This window comes from Saimiri boliviensis, chromosome 15, assembly GCF_048565385.1.
Source record: "Saimiri boliviensis isolate mSaiBol1 chromosome 15, mSaiBol1.pri, whole genome shotgun sequence".
Taxonomy (NCBI): domain Eukaryota; kingdom Metazoa; phylum Chordata; class Mammalia; order Primates; family Cebidae; genus Saimiri; species Saimiri boliviensis.
In genome coordinates this window covers 12,764,698-12,789,589 of record NC_133463.1, presented here as the reverse complement: position 1 = coordinate 12,789,589, position 24,892 = coordinate 12,764,698, and positions in this window count along the sequence as shown.

Below are 24,892 nucleotides of genomic sequence, written 5' to 3'. Positions count from 1 at the left end.
ATGCATATTCCATTTTTTGTTGCCAATTTTCTGTCTATTTGATGTGCTTTTTCTCCAATAAACCAATTTTTTTAAAAAATTGTATATTAACAAGCCCATTCAAAAGTGGGCAAAGGATATGAACAGACACTTTACAAAAGAAGACATACAGGAGGCCAACAAACATATGAAAAAATGCTCGTCATCACTGGTCATTAGAGAAATGCAAATCAAAACCACATTGAGATACCACCTCACACCAGTTAGAATGGCAATCATTAAAAAATCTGGAGACAACAGATGCTGGAGAGGATGTGGAGAAATAGGAACACTTTTACACTGTTGGTGGGAGTGTAAATTAGTTCAACCATTGTGGAAGACAGTGTGGCGATTCCTCAAGGACCAAGAAATAGAAATATCATTTGACCCAGCAATCCCATTACTGGGTATATACCCAAAGGATTATAAATCATTCTACCGTAAGGACACATGCACATGAATGTTCATTGCAGCACTGTTTACAATAGCAAAGACCTGGAACCAACCCAAATGCCCATCAATGATAGACTGGATAGGGAAAATGTGGTAGATATACACTATGGAATATTACGCAGCCATCAAAAACGATGAGTTCGTGTCCTTTGTAGGGACATGAATGAACCTGGAAACCATCATTCTCAGCAAACTGACACAAGAGCAGAAAATCAAACACCGCATGTTCTCACTCATAGGTGGGTGTTGAACAATGAGAACACATGGACACAGGGAGGGGAGCACTACACACTGGGGTCCATTGGGGGAAAATGGGGGAGGGATGGGGGTGGGAAGGTGGGAAGAGATAGCATGGGGAGAAATGACAGATACAGGTGAGGGGAAGGAAGGCAGCAAACCACACTGCCATGTGTGTACCTATGCAACAATCTCGCATGTTCTTCACATGTACCCCAAAACCTAAAATGCAATTAAAAAAATAAAAAATAAAAAAATATTGTATATTTAGAGCTTTATTATGCTTTTTTATTTTATTAAGAAATAAATGGCAATTGTTTACCATTATTTGTGCCCCACCTTCTTATTTTGTGTTTATTCTTTTGTACTTTTCTAGCTTTTTATTTTTCCAATACTTTTCTGCAATTTTTTTTTAAATAAAAAGAAAAGCAGAAAAATTGGAAACAATGAATAGGCCCTTTACACAATGTAGAGCCACATGACTTAAAGATGTGTCAAATTGCTAAACTTTCTAGTGATTTGAAAAATTATGTCATTTTATTTCTATTGGGTTGTCAGAGATTAGAGAGTTGCTTAGTTTCCTGCGTCAACAAAGTATGGGGCAGGAGAACAAAGATCCTCACATATTACTGATGGCTGTTTAACTTGATGCAGCTATTTCAGAAGAGAAGATTCTGACAGTGTCTAGTGAAATTAGGAATGTTTCTGTCATGAAATCCAGGAGTCCCATTTACAGATACATTCTTTAGAGAAAATCCTCTGGAATATAAACTTATTTGAGGCCAGGGCTTTTTGTGTGTTTTGTTCATTGATGTATCTTATATACCTAGAACAGTTCACAATGCTTATTTGGTGCTTAGTACATATTTATAGAATTAAATAACTCATACAGTGTTACAAATATATATGTGTGTGTGTGTGTATATATATATATATGAGAATGTTTCACATGATTCATAATAGCAAAGAAGGCTTCATTAGATTTATTACTAAGGGAATGAATAAGCAAAATGTCGCAATAGTATCAGTGGAATTCTCTGCTGCAACAAAGGTAGTAAGCATATAACAATATGGCTAGGTCTATGTGGAATCAAGAGTAAATGTCAGTACAAGATGAAGACAGTATATCAATTTAAAATGAGAAAATACATATAAAATAGAAGCTACTATTTGAAGGAGGCATGCATTTTAAAGTAATACATTAAAGCAATTAGAGTTGGATAATAAAAATAGATATAATAGAAAACAAGTTTAGAAAAATAATAAAATGGAATGAAACCACAGAGGAGCCTTGCCTTGACTGATGGAGGGGTGCTATATGTGTCAGGTCTGCATTATGTCTCTGAAGCCGAAGAAAAAAATATATGCACTAGCACATATCATTTCAATTTGTTTTGCCTTTTTTTTAAAAAAAAAAGACAGTCTTGCTCTATCCCCCACGCTACAGTGCAGTAGCAAGCTGATTATAGCTCGCTGCCAGCCTCGAAGTCCTGGGCTCAAGCAATCTGAGAAGCTGGAATTAAAGGTGCACACCACCACACCTGGCTAATTTAAAAAAACAACTTTTTATTTTTTGTGGGGATGGTATCTTGATATGTTACCCAGGCTGATAATTCTTTCTCTAAAGCAGTTCTCTCACCTCGGACCCCCAAAGTGGTGGGATTATAGATGTGAGCCACGGTGCCTGGCCTGTTTTGTCTTTTTAAACATACAATTCAAGTTACTAATGACACAGTTTTTCAAGAAGGTTTTAGATTACAAATTTACTCCTTTGCTAAGTGAATTGATGCTATGCCCCAAACCAGGAATTTCTCTGAGCTTAATTTACAATTAACAATCTGGCTTGCCAGCATGCGCCAGACAGACCACCTGTTTGTTTAGATTATACAAATCTGGCATTGTAAGCAGTAGCATCATTTTAGAAAATAATTGAGGGACTGAGTAGCCATGGAAATAATACACAAAGAGGATATAGACTACATATTTTTAAGTAACTCGTTAAGTCAAATTGGTATCTGGAAACTGAAAGTCATCACCACCAGCAATTGCCTACTGGCCATTAGCACATGTGAGTTAACTGTGGAGCCAGCCCCTTGTGGCTGAGCTGGAGTTATGAATGCGGTCTATCGCGGCGAGGCACCATCCTGTTCTAGGAACATCGCTGACTGGAAGGAGAGCAGAGGCACACAGAGAGGAAGTGAATGGATTGCTGTGTTTGAACTTCTCTAAGAGTTGTAGAAGAGACCAGAACGAGAAGTACAAAGGGAAAAAGGAAGATGACAAAAGAGGGTCTATTTTAAAGGCTCTATTCAAAGATGCAGTTCTCTTTTCAGACAAGTACAACAGTTACAAGAAGTGCGTTTATCTTTTACCTATAAATTTCACACTGCTCACGTCATTTTAGAGAGTGACATTTTAAATGAAGGACTGACATTTTCTGTTAGCAATAATGAGGGGAGAAGGAGTTTGGAAATTGCTGGCAACATTTCTGTTGTTTAATCACTCTAAAAATTTTGTCTCCACCTACAATTTTTACTTTCTAATTATATGTGTTTATTATTTATATAAAGATAACAAGGATTAGAAGTGATTACATCATTGTAGTGTATCTTCCAGGATAATATGTTGTATTTTTTAAAGTATTTTCTTGTAATTCACTCTCTATTAATTTAGTAAAACCTCAACTGTAATAAGAACCTTACATTCAGAAGAATGAATGGACCTTAGAAAGCCTACAGCATGGCTGGGTGCAGTGGCTCACGCCTGTAAATCTAGCACTTTGGGAGGCCGAGGCAGGTGGATTGCTCGAGCTCAGGAGTTCGAGACCAGCCTGGGCAACATGGTGAAACCCATCTCTGCTAAAATACAAAAAATTTAGCTGGGCGTGGTGGTATGTGCCTGTAATCCCAGTTACTTGGGACGCTGAGGCAGGAGAATTGCTTGAACCTGGCAGGTGGAGATTGCAGCGAGCCAAGATCCTGTCGTTGCACTCCAGCCTGGGCTACGGAAGGAGACTCCATCTCAAAGGAAAAAAAAAAAAAGAAAGAAAAAGAAATCCTACAGCATGCCGAGTATAGAGCATGGCAAGTATAGTTATAGCAATAGACTATATGCTTTAAAGTCGCTAAGAGTAGATTTTCAGTGTTCTCACCAAATAAATAAATAAATAAATAAATAAGAATATGAGGTAATGCATACGTTAATTCGCTCTATTGAGCCATTCCACATTGTATATGTATTTCAAAACATCATGCTGCACACCATAAATATATATTATTCTTTATATAATAAAGAATATATATAACCTCACCAATGCTTGTCAATTTAAAAATTATTTAAGAAAGAAATCCTCTAGTCTAATCATGAGTTTCCCTTTGTCATTAAGTATATGAATATATTTTTCTAGTGAAAATTATAACAAAATCAGTAAGCCTAAGGGACTTCGATTGAAAAAATCTTAGGCAGTTGTGGGGAATTATGGATCTATACCCAGTGGTGGCAGTGGTGATGGGACCTTAATACTCTCTTTGTGTACACCTTGAAACTTCCACAAAGTTTTTTTTGTTGTTTCTTTTCCCCCCTACCTCAGGCTGCTTTCTTAAGGTTGCAAGGTCACTGCATGGCTTTAGCTTTCCTTCTTTCACTTTGATATTTTACAATAGCTTTTTAAGTTTCCGGAATTGTGTTTCATTTGCTTTGATTTATGGTCTTGAGCCAATCACTGTTTCCGTGAAACTAGAAAACACTGATTGCTTTTGGTCTTGTTTACATGTTTCAATCTTGGATCAGGGGTGTTCAGTTTCACACAAACATATTGGTTGACAGATGGAGAAGTTTCTCCAAAAGCAAATTCATGTACCTTTAAAAGGGGCAATAGATGCAAGGAAGAAACAATAATAGTTGTACACTTTTCACTGCTTTGATGACTCCTTCCAGATGCTGATTCCGCTGATTCCCTCTTAACTCCCTGAAGATAATTACTGTCTCAATTTTTTGGTAATCATTTACTCATCCATATTTTCTGTTAATTTACATAAAATATTTGCATACACAGATAAATATTTTACTGTGCATTTGAATTCTTATTTTTATATGCAGTTTGACCTTAAATGATGGAACAGTTTCTTCAATGCTTTTTACACTTTATCTTGGAGACCTAATCATGTCAGTACATACAGATCTACCCCTACAGTGGAGAGCTATTCAAAGAAAGTTAGTATCCATACATCTACCTTAACAACTACTGGTAATTTTATGTAATGTGCAGTCTATGGCATATTTAGTTATATTTTTAAAAATTCATTTATCTACTACTCAATTAATGGGCACTGAGGGTTTTTCTCTCTTTTCCCTCTCTCTCTCTCTGCTTTTAGTATAAGCAATGCCATAATAAACATTCTTATATGAGTACCTATGAAAGTAATTCTTTAGGGCAAACCTTATACTGAGAAATACCATTATTGGATAACATCATATATTTTTTAATGCCTGCCAATTTATACTTAAAGCAATTTTGATTTAGTTTATTATTTATTCATTTTAATAGATTAAGGAGGTACAAGTACAGGTTTCTTACATGCATATATGGAGCAATGGTGAAGTCTGAGTTTTTAGTGTACCCATTCCATGAATAGTAAACAGTGTACCTGACAGGCAATTTTTCAACCCTCATTCCACCTTCTACCACTCATAGCAATTTACAATGTGCTTTTATAGTTGTAACAGCAGAGACCGTTTGCTGACAACTTCACCATGCTTGATATAATCAACTTGGCAGGTTTGCTAATCTAAAAGATGAAAGATTTGTATCAGATTTTTATTTTAAAGTTCACTGTTCATTATTGAAGTTTGTAAACTTTTCATGGTTTTATTTCTCTTGCGCTTTTTACTTTCTATGAATTACCTGTGCATATGCTTTGCTCCGTCGATAAATGCTTTTCTCTTACTGATTTGTAGATGTTTCCTGTGCCTTCTGAATAACAATTACATGTGTATTATGTAAGCAATACATACTGTAACCCAGTTTACCATAATGTTTTTATTTTTTATTCCCTTGTGGTTTTTAAAATTTTTAGTATATGACTGTAAACATCTATCCATATTTTTCTTTAAAATTTTATAGTTTTGCTACATTCTTATATTTGAAACATTAATTCACTTAGAGTTTATATTGTGGATAATATGAGAAATGATGTGCCTTCATTAAAAATTTTTTTACAACAACACTTAATGGACTGTGGATCCTTTCTTGCCTGATTCAAAATACACACTAAGTTCTTATGCATGCATGAGAATTTAGTGTCCTGAAAAATTCAGTAAATTTTTATTCTGCTATTTTAGAGAGTAGAATCCTTTTTGTTCTTCTTTGTTAAAATTGTCTTGGCTAATCTAATTTCATAAAAATTAAAATCCAATTTGTTGTTGGCCATGAGAACCATTTTTTTGTACATTAGGTTGGTTGGAATAGATTGAAGTTATAGACAAAGGAAATAGACATTTTTACAGCATTCAATATTCTCAAACATTAACATGTTTCAGCTCTCCATTTCTTCTAGTTTTCTGTTAAGTTACTAAGTAAATTTTTGGAGATTTTTTTTTTTTTCCCAAAAAGAGCCAGTGTATTTCCTGATAGATATTTTTTTTCCAAGAACTTAGTCTTGTTATTTTTGTTTATATTACTGGTAAGCTGAAAGACTATGAATGAAAACATTTATTGAAGTAAAATTGACATAAAGAAAAATGCTCATGCCATAAGCATATGACTTGATGAATTTTCACAAACAAAAATTGCCCCTTTAACCAGCACCCAGATTAAGATACTATTGCAAGCACTTTAGAATCTACTCTATGCTTCCTTCTAAATGATATCCCATCTCTGTTGAAAACCCACTGTCCTGATTCTTTGGAGCATGGATTAGTTTTGTCTCTTATTGTAATTTATATAGATGAAAGCATACTGAATATACTTTTATACATCTGGCTTTTGTACTCACGATGTATGCGTTTCATGCACAGTGTTTCATATACTTGTGGATATTTCAATCCATATCCTCACTGTATTATATGTCACTTTATTAACATATCACCTTTTTATTTATCAACTGTACCATTGATGTTTATTTGGGTAGCATATTTTTAGTATATTGTGAATTGTGCTGTGTTGATTATCATACTCAATGAGTTTTGGTGAATATTTATGTACATTGATCTGGTCTATGTAGCCAGGACTGACATTGCTGAGTCATAGAAAATGCACATGTTCAGATTTAGTAAAGATTGACTACTTTTCCGGATTGCTTGTACCAATTTACACTCTTTCCAGCAATGGAGGAGGATTCTATTTACTTCACAGCCTGGATGACAATTGGCATTTTTCGTGTACTGTTTGTTCAGCAAGTATTTCATTGAGGTTTTAATTTGCATTTACTTGATGTCTAATAAAGTTAAATCTCTTTTATATCTTGTTGACATGCTCATAAAAAAATAATTTATCCCTGTTATCCCAGCACGTTGGGAGGCAAGGGTAGGTGGATCACTTGAAGCCAGGAGCTTGAGACCAGCCTGGACAACATGGCAAAACCCCGTCTCTTCTAAAATACAAAAAATATTAGTCGGGCATGGTGGCCTCTGCCTGTAATCTAGGCTACTCATGAGGGAGAGTCATGAGAGAGTTGTTTGAACCTGGGAAGCAGAGGTTGTCACCGGCCAAGATTACACAGCTGCACTACAGCCTGGGTGACAGAGGGAGATTATTTAAAAAAAACTACATAAGGCCGGGCACGGTGGCTCAAGCTTGTAATCCCAGCACTTTGGGAGGCCGAGGCAGGTGGATCACGAGGTCGAGACATCGAGACCATCCTGGTCAACATGGTGAAACCCCGTGTCTACTACAAGTGCAAAAAATTAGCTGGGCGTGGTGGCGCATGCCTGTAATCCCAGCTACTCAGGAGGCTGAGGCAGGAGAATTGCCTGAGCCCAGGAGGCGGAGGTTGCGGTGAGCCGAGATCGCACCATTGCACTCCAGCCTGGGTAACAGGAGCGAAACTCCGTCTCAAAAAAAAAAAAAAAAACATAAATATAAATAGTCAATCTTTCTTTAGTCATTAAAAATTTCTTTATATTTACTTTTCCTGAGTTCTTCTTTGGGTATATGTGTTGTGTCTATGTTCTGTGGTTGCTTTTTTTTTTTCTTTACTCTCTTAATAATGTCTTTTGATGAAAATTGCTTAATTTTAATATAGTTCACCTGAACATCCTTTTCTTTCATCAGTATTGCTTTTTGAGTTCTGTTATTTTTTTTTTACCTGTTTCAAGATCATATTTTCTACTACATTTTCTTGTAAAATATTATTGTTTTTACCTTTTATGTTTATGTCTCAGTCCATTTGAAACATTTCGACATTGATTGTGATATTTGCTATAGATTTTTAAGGTGTTATTTATTATGTTCGGAATAATCTAACAAATTATTGGAAATGATATTTTGTATGTGGTGTGGGAGAAATCAAAATTAACTTTTTTCTCATATGAATAGCCAATTCATCTGCAACATTTATGAAAAAGACCATACTTTCTTCAATTACACTGTTGCATCACGTTTGTCATTTTTAAAAAAGTGACTGAATATATGGCAGTCTGTTTCTAGAGTGTCTTCTGTTCCAGGAGTCCTTTTGTCTACTTGTGGGCTAATACCATGTTGTCTTAATTAGCATACTGCAGAATAGATCTTAGTATTGGGTAACGTCAGTCCACCACCTTTACTCTACTCTTAAAAATGCTTTAGCCATTGTTGTTTTTTGCATTTTCTTATAAATTTTAAAGCCAACTATTCATCAAAAGTACTGCAAAAATATTGACTGGAGCTTCCTTGAATCTGTAGGGAGAATTGACATTTTAATAATCTTAGTATTACAATCTGTAAAGATGACATATCCATTCACTTATTTAGATCCTTTACTTTTCTATGAATAACGTTCTACAGTTTTCAATATTAAAGTTTGCACCCTTTTTGTGAGATTTTTCCAGAGTATTTTATGTTTCTGAGTAGCATTGCAAATGGTAAGTTTTAATTTTTTGTTGTTTCTTGCTGATCAAGAAATACAATCAATATTTGAAAATTGATTTTGTATCCAGTGTCCTTTCTAATTAAACTTATTAATTTTAATAGTTTGACTGTAAATTATTTTGGATTTTCTAGGTAAACAAAACATGACTTTTGTGAATAATGACATTTTATCTCTTCCTTTAAACACTTTACGCCTTTTACTTATCACTTATTTCACGGGTTAGGGTCTTCAACACAATGTTAAAGAGAAATTGAGGGAGTAAGCACACTTGTCTTATTCCTAGTTCAAGGGAAAGATTTCAATATTTCACTATTGAGTGTGACACTCCCTGGAGGAAGATACTTACTATATTAAGAATGCTCTCTTTCATTCCTGCCTTGTGAAGACATTTTATCATGAGTGGATGTTAAATTTTACATGGTGCTTTTTATGCACTTGAAATGATCACACGCAATTTCTCTCTTGCTTTAATATAGTAAGTTGCATTATTTTTGAATATTGAATCATACTTGCATTCCCAGAAGAAACATTAACTAGGCTGCAATATATTGGATTTTCTATATGCCACTAGATTTTTTTCTTATAAGTTCTTTTCTCGTTAAAAGTTTCCACATCTATGTTAGTTAAGAAGTGTCTGTACTTTGCCTTTTTTGTACTGTTCTGGTTAGATCTTGGAAACAAGTTTTGTTATTCTCATAAAGACAGCCATAAAGTGTTCCTATTTTACTATTCACTAGCAGAGTTTAAGATTTGCCCTATTTTTTTTCCTTAAGTTCTTGAAATAAATCAACTGGCAAAGCCAGGCCTGAATTTCTTTTTACTTGTTGACAAGGATTTTGGTATGAAATTCAATTTCTTCAATATGTATAGGATGTATTATTCAGATATTTTACTTAATCTACCATTATGGTAATGATTATTTGGTGATAATTTTATCTATTTTATAAAAATTGTCTATCTTACCTATTTTGTAAAAATTAACTGGTAAAGTCAGGCCTAAATTTCTTTTTGGTTATTGATTAAGATTCTAATAAGAAATTCCATTTCTTAAATATAGATAAAATGTGTTATTCAGATTCTTTATTTTTTATATTATTTCAGATATTTTATTTCATCTACCATTATAGTAAATTATTATTTTGGTAGGTATTTTTATCTATTTTATAGAAATTATCAATTGTATTTGTAGTCACAGTATCGTCTGAAGTATCTATATGTAATGCTGGTTTTTCATTTGTAGCATTGATAACTTGTGTTTTTTTCTCTTTTTAATGGATTAGTATTGCTAAAATTTTACTAATTTTATTAATATTTTTACAAAAAATATTTTGTCTTTATTATCTTTGCTGTTTGTCTATATAGTTAATTCATGTTATTACCTTTTTTATTGTTTCTTTTAATTTTCTTAGATTTGATTTTTGTCCTAGCATTTTAACATTGAAGTTAGAACTATTGCTTTATAGCTTAAAAACAGTGTGTGTACATATATCTATGTGTATAGATATATCTATGTATTTAAGACCACAGTATCTTGAAAATATTACTTTAGCTGTATTCTATGCATTTTGATATGTTTTCTTTATCATTATTTAGTTTTAAATATTTATAATTTCCATTTTGACTTCTTTTGTGTCCCATGGTTTATTTAAAAACATATTTCGAGTTTCCAGATGTGGAGTTTTTCTCCTTTTTTGTTATTGACTACTAGCTTACTTTCAAGATGATAGATGTAGTTTAAATATTTTGAGGTAAAAGTTTCTGTTTATGCTTTATTTTTTGCTCCAGTTCATGGCATCCTTTGATAAACATTTCTTCTATGCTTAGGAAAATGTGAATTTTAGTACTATTAGACATGATGTTCTAGCTAAGTAAATTAAGTCTGGTTTGTTAACTGTGTTGCTTAAATCTCGTATAGCTGTATTGGTAATTTTTTTCTCTATCATCTTTTGAGATAGGTATGTTAAAGTCTATGACTATGATTGCTGCATTTGTTAATTTTTCCTCTCAATTTTGATGTTTTTCATATGCATTTTGAAGCTATATTTTTGTTGGCATGCTGGTTTAGAACTGTGATTCCTTCCTGTTAGGATTATTTATTTATAAAGTGTCTCTTCATATTAAATAATTTTCAAAAGCTGTGAAGGATCTGATAATTCGCTGCTCTTGCAAGCTAACATGTTAGCTTGCCATAGTTTTATGAATGTTGGTGGAAGACAGATTTCTGACGCAGAGATAAAGAACTTTTACTCACAGTAGTAGCAGTAACCAGAGATTTATTATTTTATTGCTTTGTTCCCCTGAGCCCTAATTTTTCACGGAGTATTAAAATTTACTGGACACCACTGGATTTTAGTTTCGCCAAATCACCAGTGCACCAAGCCTACGCATTTAAGGGAACCTCTGTGAATCAAAGGCCCCACTGAGCCAGTGGTATTACTTAAGGTAGTGAAGGCAGCTGTATAATCTCTCTCAAAGCAATAGCTGCATTTACGTCATTTGGACTTCATTGCCCTTTTTCAAACTGCGGGTTGATAGTTTTAATCAATTCTAAACGTTTTTCCTGGTTCACAAACTTCTTATGTTCTTCTTTTGCAGATTTTTATCAGTCTGCTTATTTCAGCTCTGTTTTACACGATTTATGATGCCTTCAGTTCCTGATCCTTCTGGAGGTTATGCAGTATCAGCTGACTTGCTTATTATTAAGATTATACCCTTGAGATACTCGGTGTTCACCACTCTTACTTCTTCCAAAATCTTTCTGCTTTCTATTTGGTAAGAATTTGTTAATCTCTTTATCCCCCGTTCTCTTCTCTTTGTTTTTGTCTATTTTGTTTTTTTGAGGGATTAAGGAGATATTATGGATAAATCATGTATTTTTCTGCCATACATTATCTGAATTCTCCAACCCATTATTTTCGATGTTTCTTTTTTATAACTTTAAATTCAGGGGTACAAGAGCAGGTTTGTTACATAGGTAAACTTGTGTGTAGGAGTTTGTTGTGCAGATAAGTTCTATCTTATTTGGTTTTAGATATGTCTCTTGTACTCATCAGTCAGCTGGATATAAGTCCAGATTAAATGTGTCTATATTTTAGGTGACTTCAAACTATTCACATCATTTATTATTCACATTTATTTTAAGTTAGATTTCATATCGTTGGTACTTTTCAAATGTTGAATGATTTTGTATTTAAGTTTTCATTTGAGCATTTTTGCCTCTACTTAAACAGTCAGGCTACAGGAGGACTGGGAACCACTTGTAGGTTGTGGTTTATACTGTTTTAGGGGGAGAGTTGTGAAAGGGATCTACAACCAGACCACTGTGTGTCTGTCTTCCCCAGACTCCCACAATAAATATTCCTGCTTAATGTCAGACACCCCATTCCCTAATGCTTACGGCTAGGCTTAGGGAATGGTACACAGGGGTCTCCCTCTTTGGTTTCTCCTATTCTGTTATTCTAGTTGATTACTCTGCTTATTTCTGAGGATTTTCTTTTGCTCATAAATTTTATCATTGCTGATCATGCTGAAACAACAATAACTTTCTGTGGTAATATGGTACCCTAACCTAGATTGTGCCCAAGTTTGTAGGCCACAAGGAGGCATGCCTATTTATTTTGTTTCTAATCTCTCACAGATTTCTCCCATGATCTGAAACATTAAGAGTATTTATCTCAGTTTTGAGCAATGCTACACATATATTATGTACAGAATTTGGTACAGATAGTGAGACTGCTGATGTTGCATATGATGTCTTCCCTCTTAAAACTAGATCCTTTAAGCATTACCACATTTAGATACTTGATGGATCAGTCTTTAATTAATGAAAATTAGGCTCCTTTGCTAAATCCTGCCTTTTATTATTGAACAGTACAATTTGAGCTCCCTATTTTGAACGCTAGTAAGGATTCAATTAAGATCCTCTCGGACAGCAAGCATGTATATTATATAACACTGTCAGTCATTTGGGTTCTCTAGGATAACATGGCTGACTTTCCTTTTAAGAAAACACAGCTAATCTTTAATTTTTAGTTTATATCATAAATCATGGTGACTGAAATTTAATGTATACCTGTGGTTGTCTACTCTGTTTTTTAAAACCTATAGAATCTTAAAATACTTGCTTATTCCTGATGAAAATACTTTTTGAGACTTGTTTGGGAGATTGTCTTCTATCTCCAGTGATTTTGGGGGATAATCTTATAATCTACTTCTAATAAGCACATTCTTTGCTATAGACCATTCTTCATTAATGAATTTGACTCTTCCAATTTCCAAACTTGTCTACTTTCTAGAAAAATAAATCTATTCTTTTTTTGTTTTGTTTTCTAAAAAATAGTCCTACAGAAATTTTTTTTACAGTTATCCTTCTTCTCAATTCTTGATCTCTAAAGTCTTTTGAAAGGCTAGGAATGAAAGATTGTATATACATACACAGACTACAAACACATGCATCTTATGTCTAACATTGACTGAAGTGTTGAGAGTATGTGGTAGATACAGTTACATCAAATTTCATCAGAAATAGATATGCTTTGAGTTGTAGAAGACCCAGCTGTATTTTATTTAAATTTAACTGCAAAGAGACAAAAATTTTCAAATAGAATCATGGTTTAAAAGTGAAGGATTATAAGAAGCTCTATTAGGATTGACAGCCTAACATGGGAGGAAAACAAATGAAGGTGCAAACTCAAGAGAAAAAAAAATTATAGAAAGAATATTAAAAAAAAAGAAGAAGAAGAATATTGCTCTTGCTGAATCTGACAGCTTCAGAACAGCAATACTCTTAGATTACAAACTAAAATGATCTTAATTAAGGGCTTATATTGAGAGATATAGGTTATATATTAATATAGCTATATATATATACATATATATATAAATCTATTCAACATATTTAATCACATTACATCCTAATGTTTTTGTATAAAGAAAGATAGAAATTTTTTTTTTATATAACCAGGGAAGTGTTTGGTGTTAACAAAAGAAAAACAGTACTGGTGGAGATTAGAAATACAGTCATTTCTTCTTTCCTTTCCTATTAAGTTTGCTCCGTCATAGACCTGTCAATCTTGTTCTCACTTGACAGCCTTCCTAGGACTCTTGTGTGTCTATATTATTGCAATGCTACATCTTTCTAGTTGATATGTGGATAGAAACATATCTTGTGTTCATGTGTGTGTGTGTGTGTGTGTGCACCCATAGACATACATAAAAACATATGTGCGTGTGTGTTTTCTTTATCACAGTCCAGACTAATTCTCTTCCTTTTTGGCCTTGTGCAAATGTCACACATTGGTTCTTATTTAGAAAAGATTAACTAAGGTTAAATTTTTTTGAACATCAACTGATTTCAGATGACTATTTAAAGAAGATGCAGGAACAATACAAAGCTGATAAATAAATGAATATGACACACATTTGTCAGGCCCTAGACTTCCATATAGAGCTACTAAGTTGCATTTACCTTAATTTTAATTTCCACTTTTTTTTCTCATTTCTCAGTTATATAAACAAAATTTTAAAAGGAAACATGGATATTTATTTATGGCCATCACCTTTTTCTGGACACATAAAAGGTGTATTTCTAGCATTAACTTAGTCCCTAATTATAAATTTATTTATATTTACACTTCATTAAAACATTATGATTAAATGCTCTTATTTTTAAGCATTAAAAACATAAAATAAGGGTTAGATACAGACATATTTGGGACAATCCAGCATTAGCCCAACTGGGAAAATGCTTAGCTGCCTCCAGTGTTCTGACTTCAAATTCATTTTAACTCTTTCTGGCCCATTTACAACACTTCTGCCTTTTCTGAAACAGTTTCTTGCCCATGCTTAACATCAACATCCTTTCTGCTTCCTCCATCTGCTCACTTCCCTTCAAAAGGATTGACTAAGGAAACAATCAGGGTTTCCAGGAATATAGACCCCTAAAGTATCCCCTAAGGTGACTCCAAGTCATCTTTCTAAAGATCCTGATTTCGACGGGGTTTTAATATTTTTTGCTTTTATTTTTATAATATTCTTAAAGAATTATACATATATTTCAAAATATTTGAAAGATGACTTGTTAACTGAATAGTGATATAGGATTTCAGTGTCTCTGTTACCATGAATGCCCCATCTTGCTTGTGCCAAAAGAAGCCACAGGAAGTTCTGGTGCTTCATAAACTGAGGATTGAGAAGAGAAAGTGATGGGAGGGTTCAGGCATCACATGACACACGCATAATGCCAAACCCAAAACAACATGCTGCATAGTAAACACTGTGTCCACATTTTGAGTGGACGTAAACAGATGCTGTCCTGATATTCCTTAATAATGAGTTCAGTAATAAACATACAATAAAGCATTATTTGGTCAATAAAACTTAGAAAACAATTTTACAATCATATTTTGATACAGTATTAAATTTATTACATAATAAAGTAGCTAATTAACAGTTAAAATGGTTCATTGTTAAAACATTAACAATAATTGTAATGACTTCCGTCCATTGGACTAAAACTCAAAAGAACCAAGATGGCAGTAAAAATCAGATGCAAAGCCTGGCAAGATGGTCAAATAGGAACAGTTCCAGTCTGTAGCTCCCAGCGAGATCAATGCAGAAGGCAGTTGATATCTACATTTCCGACTGAGGTACCTGGCTTATCTCACTGGGACTGGCTACATAGTGGGTGCAGCCCATGGAGGGCGAGCCAAAGCAGGGTGAGGCATCACCTCACTTGGGAAGTGCAAGCGGTCAGGGAACTCCCTCCCCTGACCAAGGAAAGTCATGGGGGACTGTGCCATAAAAGACAGTGCGTTCTGGCCCAGATACTACACTTTTCTCACAGTCTTTGCAACCTGCAGACCAGTAGATTCCCTCAGTGTCTTCACCACCAGGGCCCTGGGTTTCAAGCATAAAACTGGGAGGGTTTGGGCAGACACTGAGCTAGATGCAGTTTTTTTTTTTTTTTTTTTCATTACCCAGTGGCACCTGGAACACCTGGAAGACAGAACCATTCACGATTCTGGAAAGGGGGCTGAAACCATGGAGCCAAGTGGTCTAGCCCAGGAGATCTCACCCCCATGGAGCCCAGCAAACTAAGATCCCCTGGCTTGCAATTCTTGCTGCCAGCACAGCAGTCTGAAGTCAACCTCAGATGCTTGAGCTTGTTGGGAAGAGGGGTGTCTGCCATTACTGAGGCTTGTGAAGGTGGTTTTTCCTTCATTGTGTAAACAAAGCCTCAGGGAAGTTTGAATTGGACAGAGCCCACCCAAGCACCACAAATCCACTGCAGCCAGACTGTTTCTCTAGATTCCTCCTCTCTGAGCAGGGTGTCTCTGAAAGAAAGACAGCAGCCTCAGTCAGGGGTTTATAGATAAAACTCTCATCTCCCTGGGACAGAGCACCTGGGGGAAGAGGCAGCTGTGGGAGCAGCTTCAGCAGACTTAAACATTCCTGCCTGCTAACTCTGAAGAGAGCTGCAGATCTCCCAGCACAGTACTTGAGCTCTGCTAAGGGACAGACTGCCTCCTCAAGTGGGTCTCTGACCCCTGTGCCTCCTGACTGGGAAGCACTTCCCAATGGGGATCAAAACATACCTCATATAGGAGAGCTCTGGCTGGCATCTGGAGGGTGTCCCTCTGGGAGGAAGTTTCCAGAGAAGGAACAGGCAGCAATCTTTGCTGTTCTGCTGCCACCGCTGGTGATACTCAGGCAAACAGGGTCTGGAGTGAACCTCTAGCAAACTCCAGCAGATCTGCATTTGCCTGACTGTTAGAAGGAAAACTAACAGACAGAAAGGAATAGCATGAGCATCAACAAAAAGGATGTCCACACAGAAATCCCAGAAACCCCATCCGAAGGTCACCAACATCAAAGATGAAAGTAGATAAATCCACAAAGATGAGGAAAAACAAACGCAAAAAGGCAGAAAATTCCAAAAACCAAAATGCCTTCTCTCCTTGGAGAGGATCACAACTCCTTGCCAGCAAGGGAACAAAACTGGATAGAGAATGTTTGATGAATTTACCAGAAGTAGGCTTCAGAAGGTGGGTAATAACAAACTTCTCCAAGCTAAAGGAGCATGTTGTAACCCAATGCAAGGAAGCTAAGAACCTTGAAAAAAGGCTAGAAGAATTGTAACCAGAATAACAAGTTTAGAGAAGAGCATAAATGATCTGATGGAGCTGAAAAACAGCATGAGAACTTCGTGAAGTATACACAAGTATCAACAGTGAATCAGTCAAGCAGAAAAAAAGATATCAGAGATTGAAGGTCAAGTTAATGGAATAAAGCATGAAGACAAGATTAGAGAAAAAAGAATGAAAAAGAATGAACAAAGCCTCCGAGAAATATGGAACTATGTGAAAAGATCAAACCTATGTTTAATTGGTATATATGCATGTGACAGGGAGAATGGAACCCAGTTGGAAAACACTCTTCAGGACATTGTCCAGGAAAACCTCTTCACCTAAGCAAGACAGACCAACATTCAAATTCAGGAAATACAGAGAACACCACAAAGGTATTCCTCAAGAAGAGCAACCTAAAGGCACGTAATCATCAGATTCATCAAGGTTGAAATGAAGGAAAACATGTTAAGGGCAGACAGAGAGAAAGGTCAGGTTACTCACAAAGGGAAGCCCATCAGATTAAAGTGGATCTCTCTGCAGAAACCCTACAAGCCAGAAAAGAATGGAGGATGACATTCAACTTCTTAAAGAAAAGAATTTTCAACCAAGAATTTCATATCCAGCCAAACTAGTCTTCATAAGCAAAGGAGAAATAAAATTCTTTACAGGCAAGCAAATATGGAGACATTTTGTTATCACCAGGCCTGCCTTACAAGAGCTCCTGAAGGAAGCACTAAATATAGAAAGGAAAAACAGGTAGCATTCACTGCAAAAACGCATGAAATTGTAAAGACCATTGACACTATGAAGAAACTGCATCAACTGACAGGCAAAATAACCAGCTAGCATCATAATAACAGGATTAAATTCATGCATAACAATACTAACTTTAAATGTAAATGTGAGAAAGGCCACAATTAAAAGACACAGACTGGAAAATTGGATAAAGAGTCAAGACCCATCAGTGTGCTATATTCAGGAGACTAATCTCACATGCAAAGACACAGATAAGCTCAAAATAAAGGGATGTAGGAATATTTACCAAGCAAATAGAAAGAAAAAAAAAAAGCAGGAGTTGCAATCCTAGTCTCTGATAAACCAACAAAGATCAAAGAAGACAAAGAAGGCCATTACATAATGGTAAAGGGATCCATGTAACAAGAAGAGCTAACTATCCTAAATATATATGCACCCAATACAGGAGCACCCAGACACACAAAGCAAGTTCTTAGAGACCTGCAAAAGACTTAGACCACAGCCAATACCATACTGAATAGGCAAAAGCTGGAAGCTTTCCTTTTGAAAATGATCACAAGATGAAGGTGCCCTCTCTCACACCCCTATTCAACATAATATTGGAAGTTCTGGCCAGGGCAATCAGGCAAGAGAAAAAAATAAAGCATATTTGAATAGGAAGAGAGAAAGTCAAATTGTCTCTGTTTGCAGATGACATGATTGTATATTTGGAAAACCCCATCATCTCAGCCTAAAAATCTCCTTAAGCTGATAAGCAACTTCAGCAAAGTCTTAGGATACAAAGTCAGTGTGCCAAAATTACAAGCATTCCCATATATCGTGTCCTTTGCAGGGAAGTGAATGAAGCTGGAAACCATCGTTCTCAGCAAACAGGAACAGAAAACCAAACACTGCATATTCTCATTCATAAGGGGGATTTGAACAATGAGAACATATGGGCACACGGAGGGGAACATCACATACCAGGGCCTGTCAGAGGCTGGGGAACTAGGGAAGAGATAGCATCAGGAGAAATACCTAATGTAAATGATGGGTTGATGGGTGCAGCAAACCACCATGGCACATGTATACCTATGTAACAAACCTGTACATTCTGCACATGTATCCCAGAACTTAAAGTATAATTAAGAAAATAAGATTCATAAAATTAAGCCCTCTCTTATTAAACCTAATAGGTGATAGATGTTCAGCAGTGTAACACCATCACTATTTTAGTTTTCACTTTGGAGCCCATTGATTGTGTAGTTTTGTGTATATTTAATATTTAAGTTAAAGTATAAGAAACATAAGCTCAAGCAAATTTTTATGAATTTTTGTATATATGAATGTTATATCTGAAAACAAATATTTTAAGTCAATACTTAAGACCTGTAAGAATTAATTTTACACTAAAAGAAGCTGCATATTCTACAGGCTACATAACTCTGTTTGGTTTTATTTAGGTAAAGAGTAAGACTTGTCTTGAGAAGGATAATGGTGCATATATTTGGTAAATCAAACACGAATTAGGAAAAATGAAAGCTAAGTGGGAGAAAGGAGCATTCTCAAATTTGTATCTAATATCATGAAATTTTTTCAGTATCAATAGATACAAGTTGACGTTGCATGGAATCTTACATGATTTTTACAGAAAAGAATCAGTAAACTATACACAGAGTAAAAATTAACCCCAGCAACTCTCTGAGGACAGAGTCAGATGTAATTTTATCGTCTTCCATAATAAACCCTTAAAGTCAAGGACACCATTTGTTCTTTAACATCTAAAATATTCCTTTCACCGTTTTAGGCACATGTGAAGACCCAGGTGGCTAAATGCTACTAAGATAATTTTAAATAATAATAAATAATGCTTCGGTTTGGGAAAATGTTAACTTAATAACACAAGCGGAAACATTTCTCACAAAACCTTTACATTTGGGTGGGTAAATAGAAGCATACCATGAGACTTCCAAAAAAAAAAAAACAACACAGAAATGAATTTGGCTTTTGGTTTTCAGTGAGTAAGGGACCCATTTTTGAAAGATGCCTGGAGAGTGTTTCTCCAATTATACAAAACTGTAGTCTAGATAAGCGTTTCCAAAATAAATGAATAATAAAAAAGTATCCTATTTTTGTTATAGCTTAGATTTTAATGGCTCATAAGTATGTCAAAATTACAGGAAGCCATACCAATTCAGTAAAGAGAGTTTATAATCCTTTTTTAGTCATTGGGAAGTAATTGAATCTACTGAAATTTCCTTTCTGAAATTGAATTTCAGTTATAATTCAAAATAAGTGTAAGTTGTTTAAAAAAAATCTGCTTAGTTCTTTGTTCATCAGATGCAAGCTAATTTTACTTGAACCAAACATCACTCAAGCTCAGATCTTTTCTATTTATTATTTTGAAAAAAAATATTGTACATTGATGATGCTAGAGTTTCAGGGAGAGTTGTTATAAGCTTTTTCTAGAATAGTTCTTTATTGCCAAATAATAGAAAAATTGTTTGGGAAATGTTATTTTTAAAAAAAAAAATGAACTTTTAACTCATTATGATGTAAGAAATTATTTCTTTTGAAGAGACACGAGTCTCTGTGGAATATAATGGCATTGAAAATAATTCAAATAATACATTCAATAATTATGTAAACATAACGTAAAAGCCTTCAGGTTAGTATCATTTTAAAGGTAGTGAATATCAGCAGTGCCTCAATTCAACAGTTACTGCTGGTAGATAAAGCGCAGGCTATTCAGATTAGGACAGGGAGGAAATAAGACCGAATTACTGATTGGAAAAGGAAAGAAGCAAGGGAAAAAAAAAGAACTTCTGAGTGAGTTTGTGGTCTTTAGTTTCACTGTGACTAGTCTGGCTCGGGGTTAGAACTAAACATTTGTGGTTAGCTTTGGATAAATAATTGATCAAAGTTCTTTTGATTAAAATAAAAAAAGTGTGTCTTTAAAAGAGTCCAGCCAGTAAGGATGAAGCTCACATTGCCAGTAACAAGAGTTGGGAGCTATAAACATGACTCTTTAAAATTACTGTAGTGATAAAAGGGGAAGGGTGCAGCGTTTCCTACATATCACAGATGTGCATTTAGTTTTCATTACTTTGGCTATTGATCGTAAATGACATTTTACTCAATTCAATGTATTTAGAGACATGGAGTTCACCAAAACCTTTCAGCAAAGTGGATTATTTTATTTGGGAAGCTCAAGAGCAATACAGGCTGAAGTACTGATTTTATTCTCATTCCTATAGAAAAGAAAAACATCAATTTCCTCACAAGTATCATAGTAACACATCCACCTGGGTTCTTGCTCCCAACTGTTTTCAAAAGAGCCCAAAGAAAAACACACTCGTCATAGTAGAAATGCAAACTCAAATTTCATCAGAAGATCTGAAAATAGGACTCATTCCATTATTTGTGATATCCTTATGCGTTACTGACAAGTTTTTCTTCTTTCCAAAAGAGCAGAAGTAATCTGAGGTACTCTAGTTAAATAAATCTTGTTACATTGCTTATATGTTAAGTGTTAAAAATGTGTCCGAAGTGCATAAGTTCAATCAGCTATGCAATCAAAGTACTAACGCAAAATGTGTCACCAAGGAGCAATTCAACACAGATACATTAAACTGCTGTTAAACTGTATAGTTTGTATATTTATTTCCATATCTCTGAATAATGTTCTTATAATGCTTATATAATTCTTGATTTTTAAATATTTGACATTATTTAGTGACTTTCTGTTGTGGAAATGTGAAATTTGCCTTCTTTCTTTCTTGATTCTGCTATACACAAAAACTCAACTCCCCATTTTCTCTCTCTCTCTCTCTCTATATATATATACATATACATATATATATATATATATACACACACACAGACATACACACACACATATATACATATACATATATTGTCACATTCTGCATTCTATTCTGGGACTCCTGACCTTCTAAATAATTTTTTTAAGTTTGTATACATTAAGGTTCACTCTTTGTGCTATGAATTTCTATTGATTTTGACAACTTGCATAGTGTCATTCATTCAGCACTATTATAATGTCACAGAGAGTAGTTTCACTGCTCTAAAAAGTTTCTTGGGAATTGCCTCTTTAATACCCCTTCCTCTGTCATTCAAACTTTTACTCTTATTTTATGTGTTTTTAAATCACATTCTCAGAGATATTCTCTTAACATTTTCTAACTCGTTGGTATTAATTATTGTTGCTATATAACACATTACCTAAAACACAGCATCTTAAAATGACATTTACTATCTCATAATTTCTATAGGTCGGTAGTCTAGATAGGGCTTAACTAAGTCCTCTGGGTCTGGGCCTCTCCTAAGGCTGCAGTATGTCAAAACTCAACATGAAGGGTGTGCTTTTTAGATCACTCGGGTAGTTCCTGACAAAATTCAGTTCCTATAGGGTATTGAATTGAGGGACTCTGATTCTCATAAGCTATAGGATGGACATTACCACTGGCATCTAGCCACATGGACCTCTCCATTGGGAAGCTCAGGTCATGGCAACGGGCTTAATTAGAGTGAGAAAGTCAGGAGGCAGAAGAGAGAAAGAATCCTAGCAAATGGAAAGTAATAATCTTTTGTAACCTAATTTCAGGAGTGGCATGGCATTGGTTTTCCCGTGTTCTGTTAGTCGCAAGTTAGTCACAAGTTCCAGCCCACTCTCAAGTGTAGAGAATTAAACAAGGGTATGTATACCAGGTGTCTGGAACATTGGGAAGCATCTTAGAGGTCTGCCAACCACATTATCTATTGCAATCTCCACTTCCTGCATTATTAACTTTTTGCTTTTTAATTTCCAAGAGCTCGAATTCTTCAAATACTATTTTATTGTATCACTTTCTTATTTCAGATGGGACTCTATTTATTTAGTAATAGTAATAATAGTTGCCATGATTTTATTTCCCTGAAAAGTCTCTCTTCCTTCAAGATGATTCAATGTTGGCTTCTTTCTTTTATTAATGATAGAAACTTTGCTCAAATGTCTGAAATCCTTGGTTATCATGTCATATATGTAAGTGAGGCACTTTAATTAGAATTTCTGACTGTATGGGTGGTATTTACACTGTAAACTTCACTTTATGGTAATCTGACTGAGATATTTGTATGGGGAAGCCTTATTTCAGAATTCTTAGCTCTTTACTCTTCCACTGAAGAGATTCCTCACAGGATATCCCAGTCTTGCCTGGAAGGTAGCAATTCTGAAAGCAAGAAGCCACTTGAACATTGTTAGGAAAGGACTGAGAGGTCTCAGTGTTCAGTGAATCATCGCTTATTTCCCTTGTTTTCAATGTTACCCTTACTCTGGTAACCTGTTGTCTCTCACAGATGAGTTACTGGGAACTGAATATGGGATCTGGTTCTTCTTAAACCCACTTTCAGCCAATCCACTTGTTTTGAGCTACACTTTTACTGACACTTCTAGAGGTATCTTGTGTTGCCAAATCCTTTGTTAATTGCGGTTCTGTTGTTTAAATATATTGCTTCTGAACTTTCCCAGTGCTCATTAAGAATTCAGATTTCTTGGGCTTTTAAATTAATTACCACTTATCCATTTGTTCTTCATATTCCAGAATGTTATTGTTTCCTTCTCTCCCATTCTGTTTATTCTCCAGAGTATTTTAAAATAATTATATACACTGTATTTTTAGAGCAGTTTTAGATTTAGAGAAAAATTTAACAGAAAGTACAGACTCCCCATATCCACCCTCTCACTCACTGTTGCCCCACAAGGAGTTTCCCCTATTATTAATGTCTTGAATTAGTGTGGAATACTTGTTAAAATTAATGAGTTAATATTATAAACTATTAACTAAAGCCTATAGTTTACACTAAGGTTCATTTTTATGTTATATATTCTATGGATTTTGACAGATGTACAATGACATGTATTCACTGATACAGTATCAAAGAGAAAAGTTGCACTGTTCTAGAAATTCTCTATGCCTCACCTGTACATCCCTCCAAACCCCTGGCAATTACTGATCTTTTTACTTGCTCTATACTTTTAACTTTTCCATAGGTCAAATAATCAAAATTATATACTTTTGATTATTTATAATCTATTATTTATAGTAGTTTCAGATTGGTTTATTTCACTTAGCAATGTGCATGTAAGATTTGTTCATGTCTTTTTGATAGCTCATTTCTTTATATTTAATATTACTTTTAATTTAAAAATCAAATTGTATCTGCTTCGGGGGTACAATGTTTTATTTTGATGTATGTATACAATATGGAATAATTAAATCATGATAATTTCTTAGTAATATTCCTTACCAAAAGCCAACTGATATGAATGTTAATCACATCTACAAAATGCCTTCACAGCAACATTTAGATCAGTGTTTCATTGAACAACTAACGACTAAAGCCCAGCCAAGCTGAGGCACAGAACTGATTCTCACAGCAGCCCGATTGTCATACAAGCTATCCCACATTCTGGACCTATTCTGTTTTCTTTCTTGTGGTATCATGTACCTTGCTTCTTTTCTCCTGGTATTTCCTATAAATGTAGTTTGGCTTTAGAGTCTGATTGGATTTCAGTTCCACTATTTTGGCACAAATACTTCATAGTTGGTACTGTTCGCTTTATCTCACATAAGGAGGCTCATAGTATCTCTTACCTATATTTTGAAGGATCATTTTGTTGGGTACAGAATTGTAGGTTATTTTCTTTCTTTCAACATTCTATTCTATTCTCTTCTTGCTTGTATGTTTTCTCAAGAAAAGGTTGATATAATTCTTGTCCTTGCTTCTCTTTAGATAATGCATTTTTGTTGTTGTTACTATTCTCTTGCTTTTTTAGATTTTTTTATTTGCTTTGACTTTTTGCAGTTAGATTATGTTATGCCTATGTATAGTTTTTCTGTTGCTTTTGGTTCACTTTGGTATTTTATCTGCTTTGGTATTTATCTGCCTATGCTTACTGAATCTGTATTTGGTGACTATCACTAATTTTGGAAATTTCTTCATCATTATTATTTAAAATATTTTTTATTCCTTTCTCTCTTTCTTCTCCTTCTGGTGTTCCCATTGCAGTTATATTACGTTTTTTGTCATTTCCACAGTTTTAAGATATTTTATTCTATTTGTTCTCTCTTTTTCTCTTTACTTTTCTGTTTGGGAAGTTTCTATGGCATATTTTCAAGTTCACTGTTTTTTCTTCTGTTGTACCTGATGTATCGATGAGCTTGTCAAACGTATTCTTTATTTTTATTACAA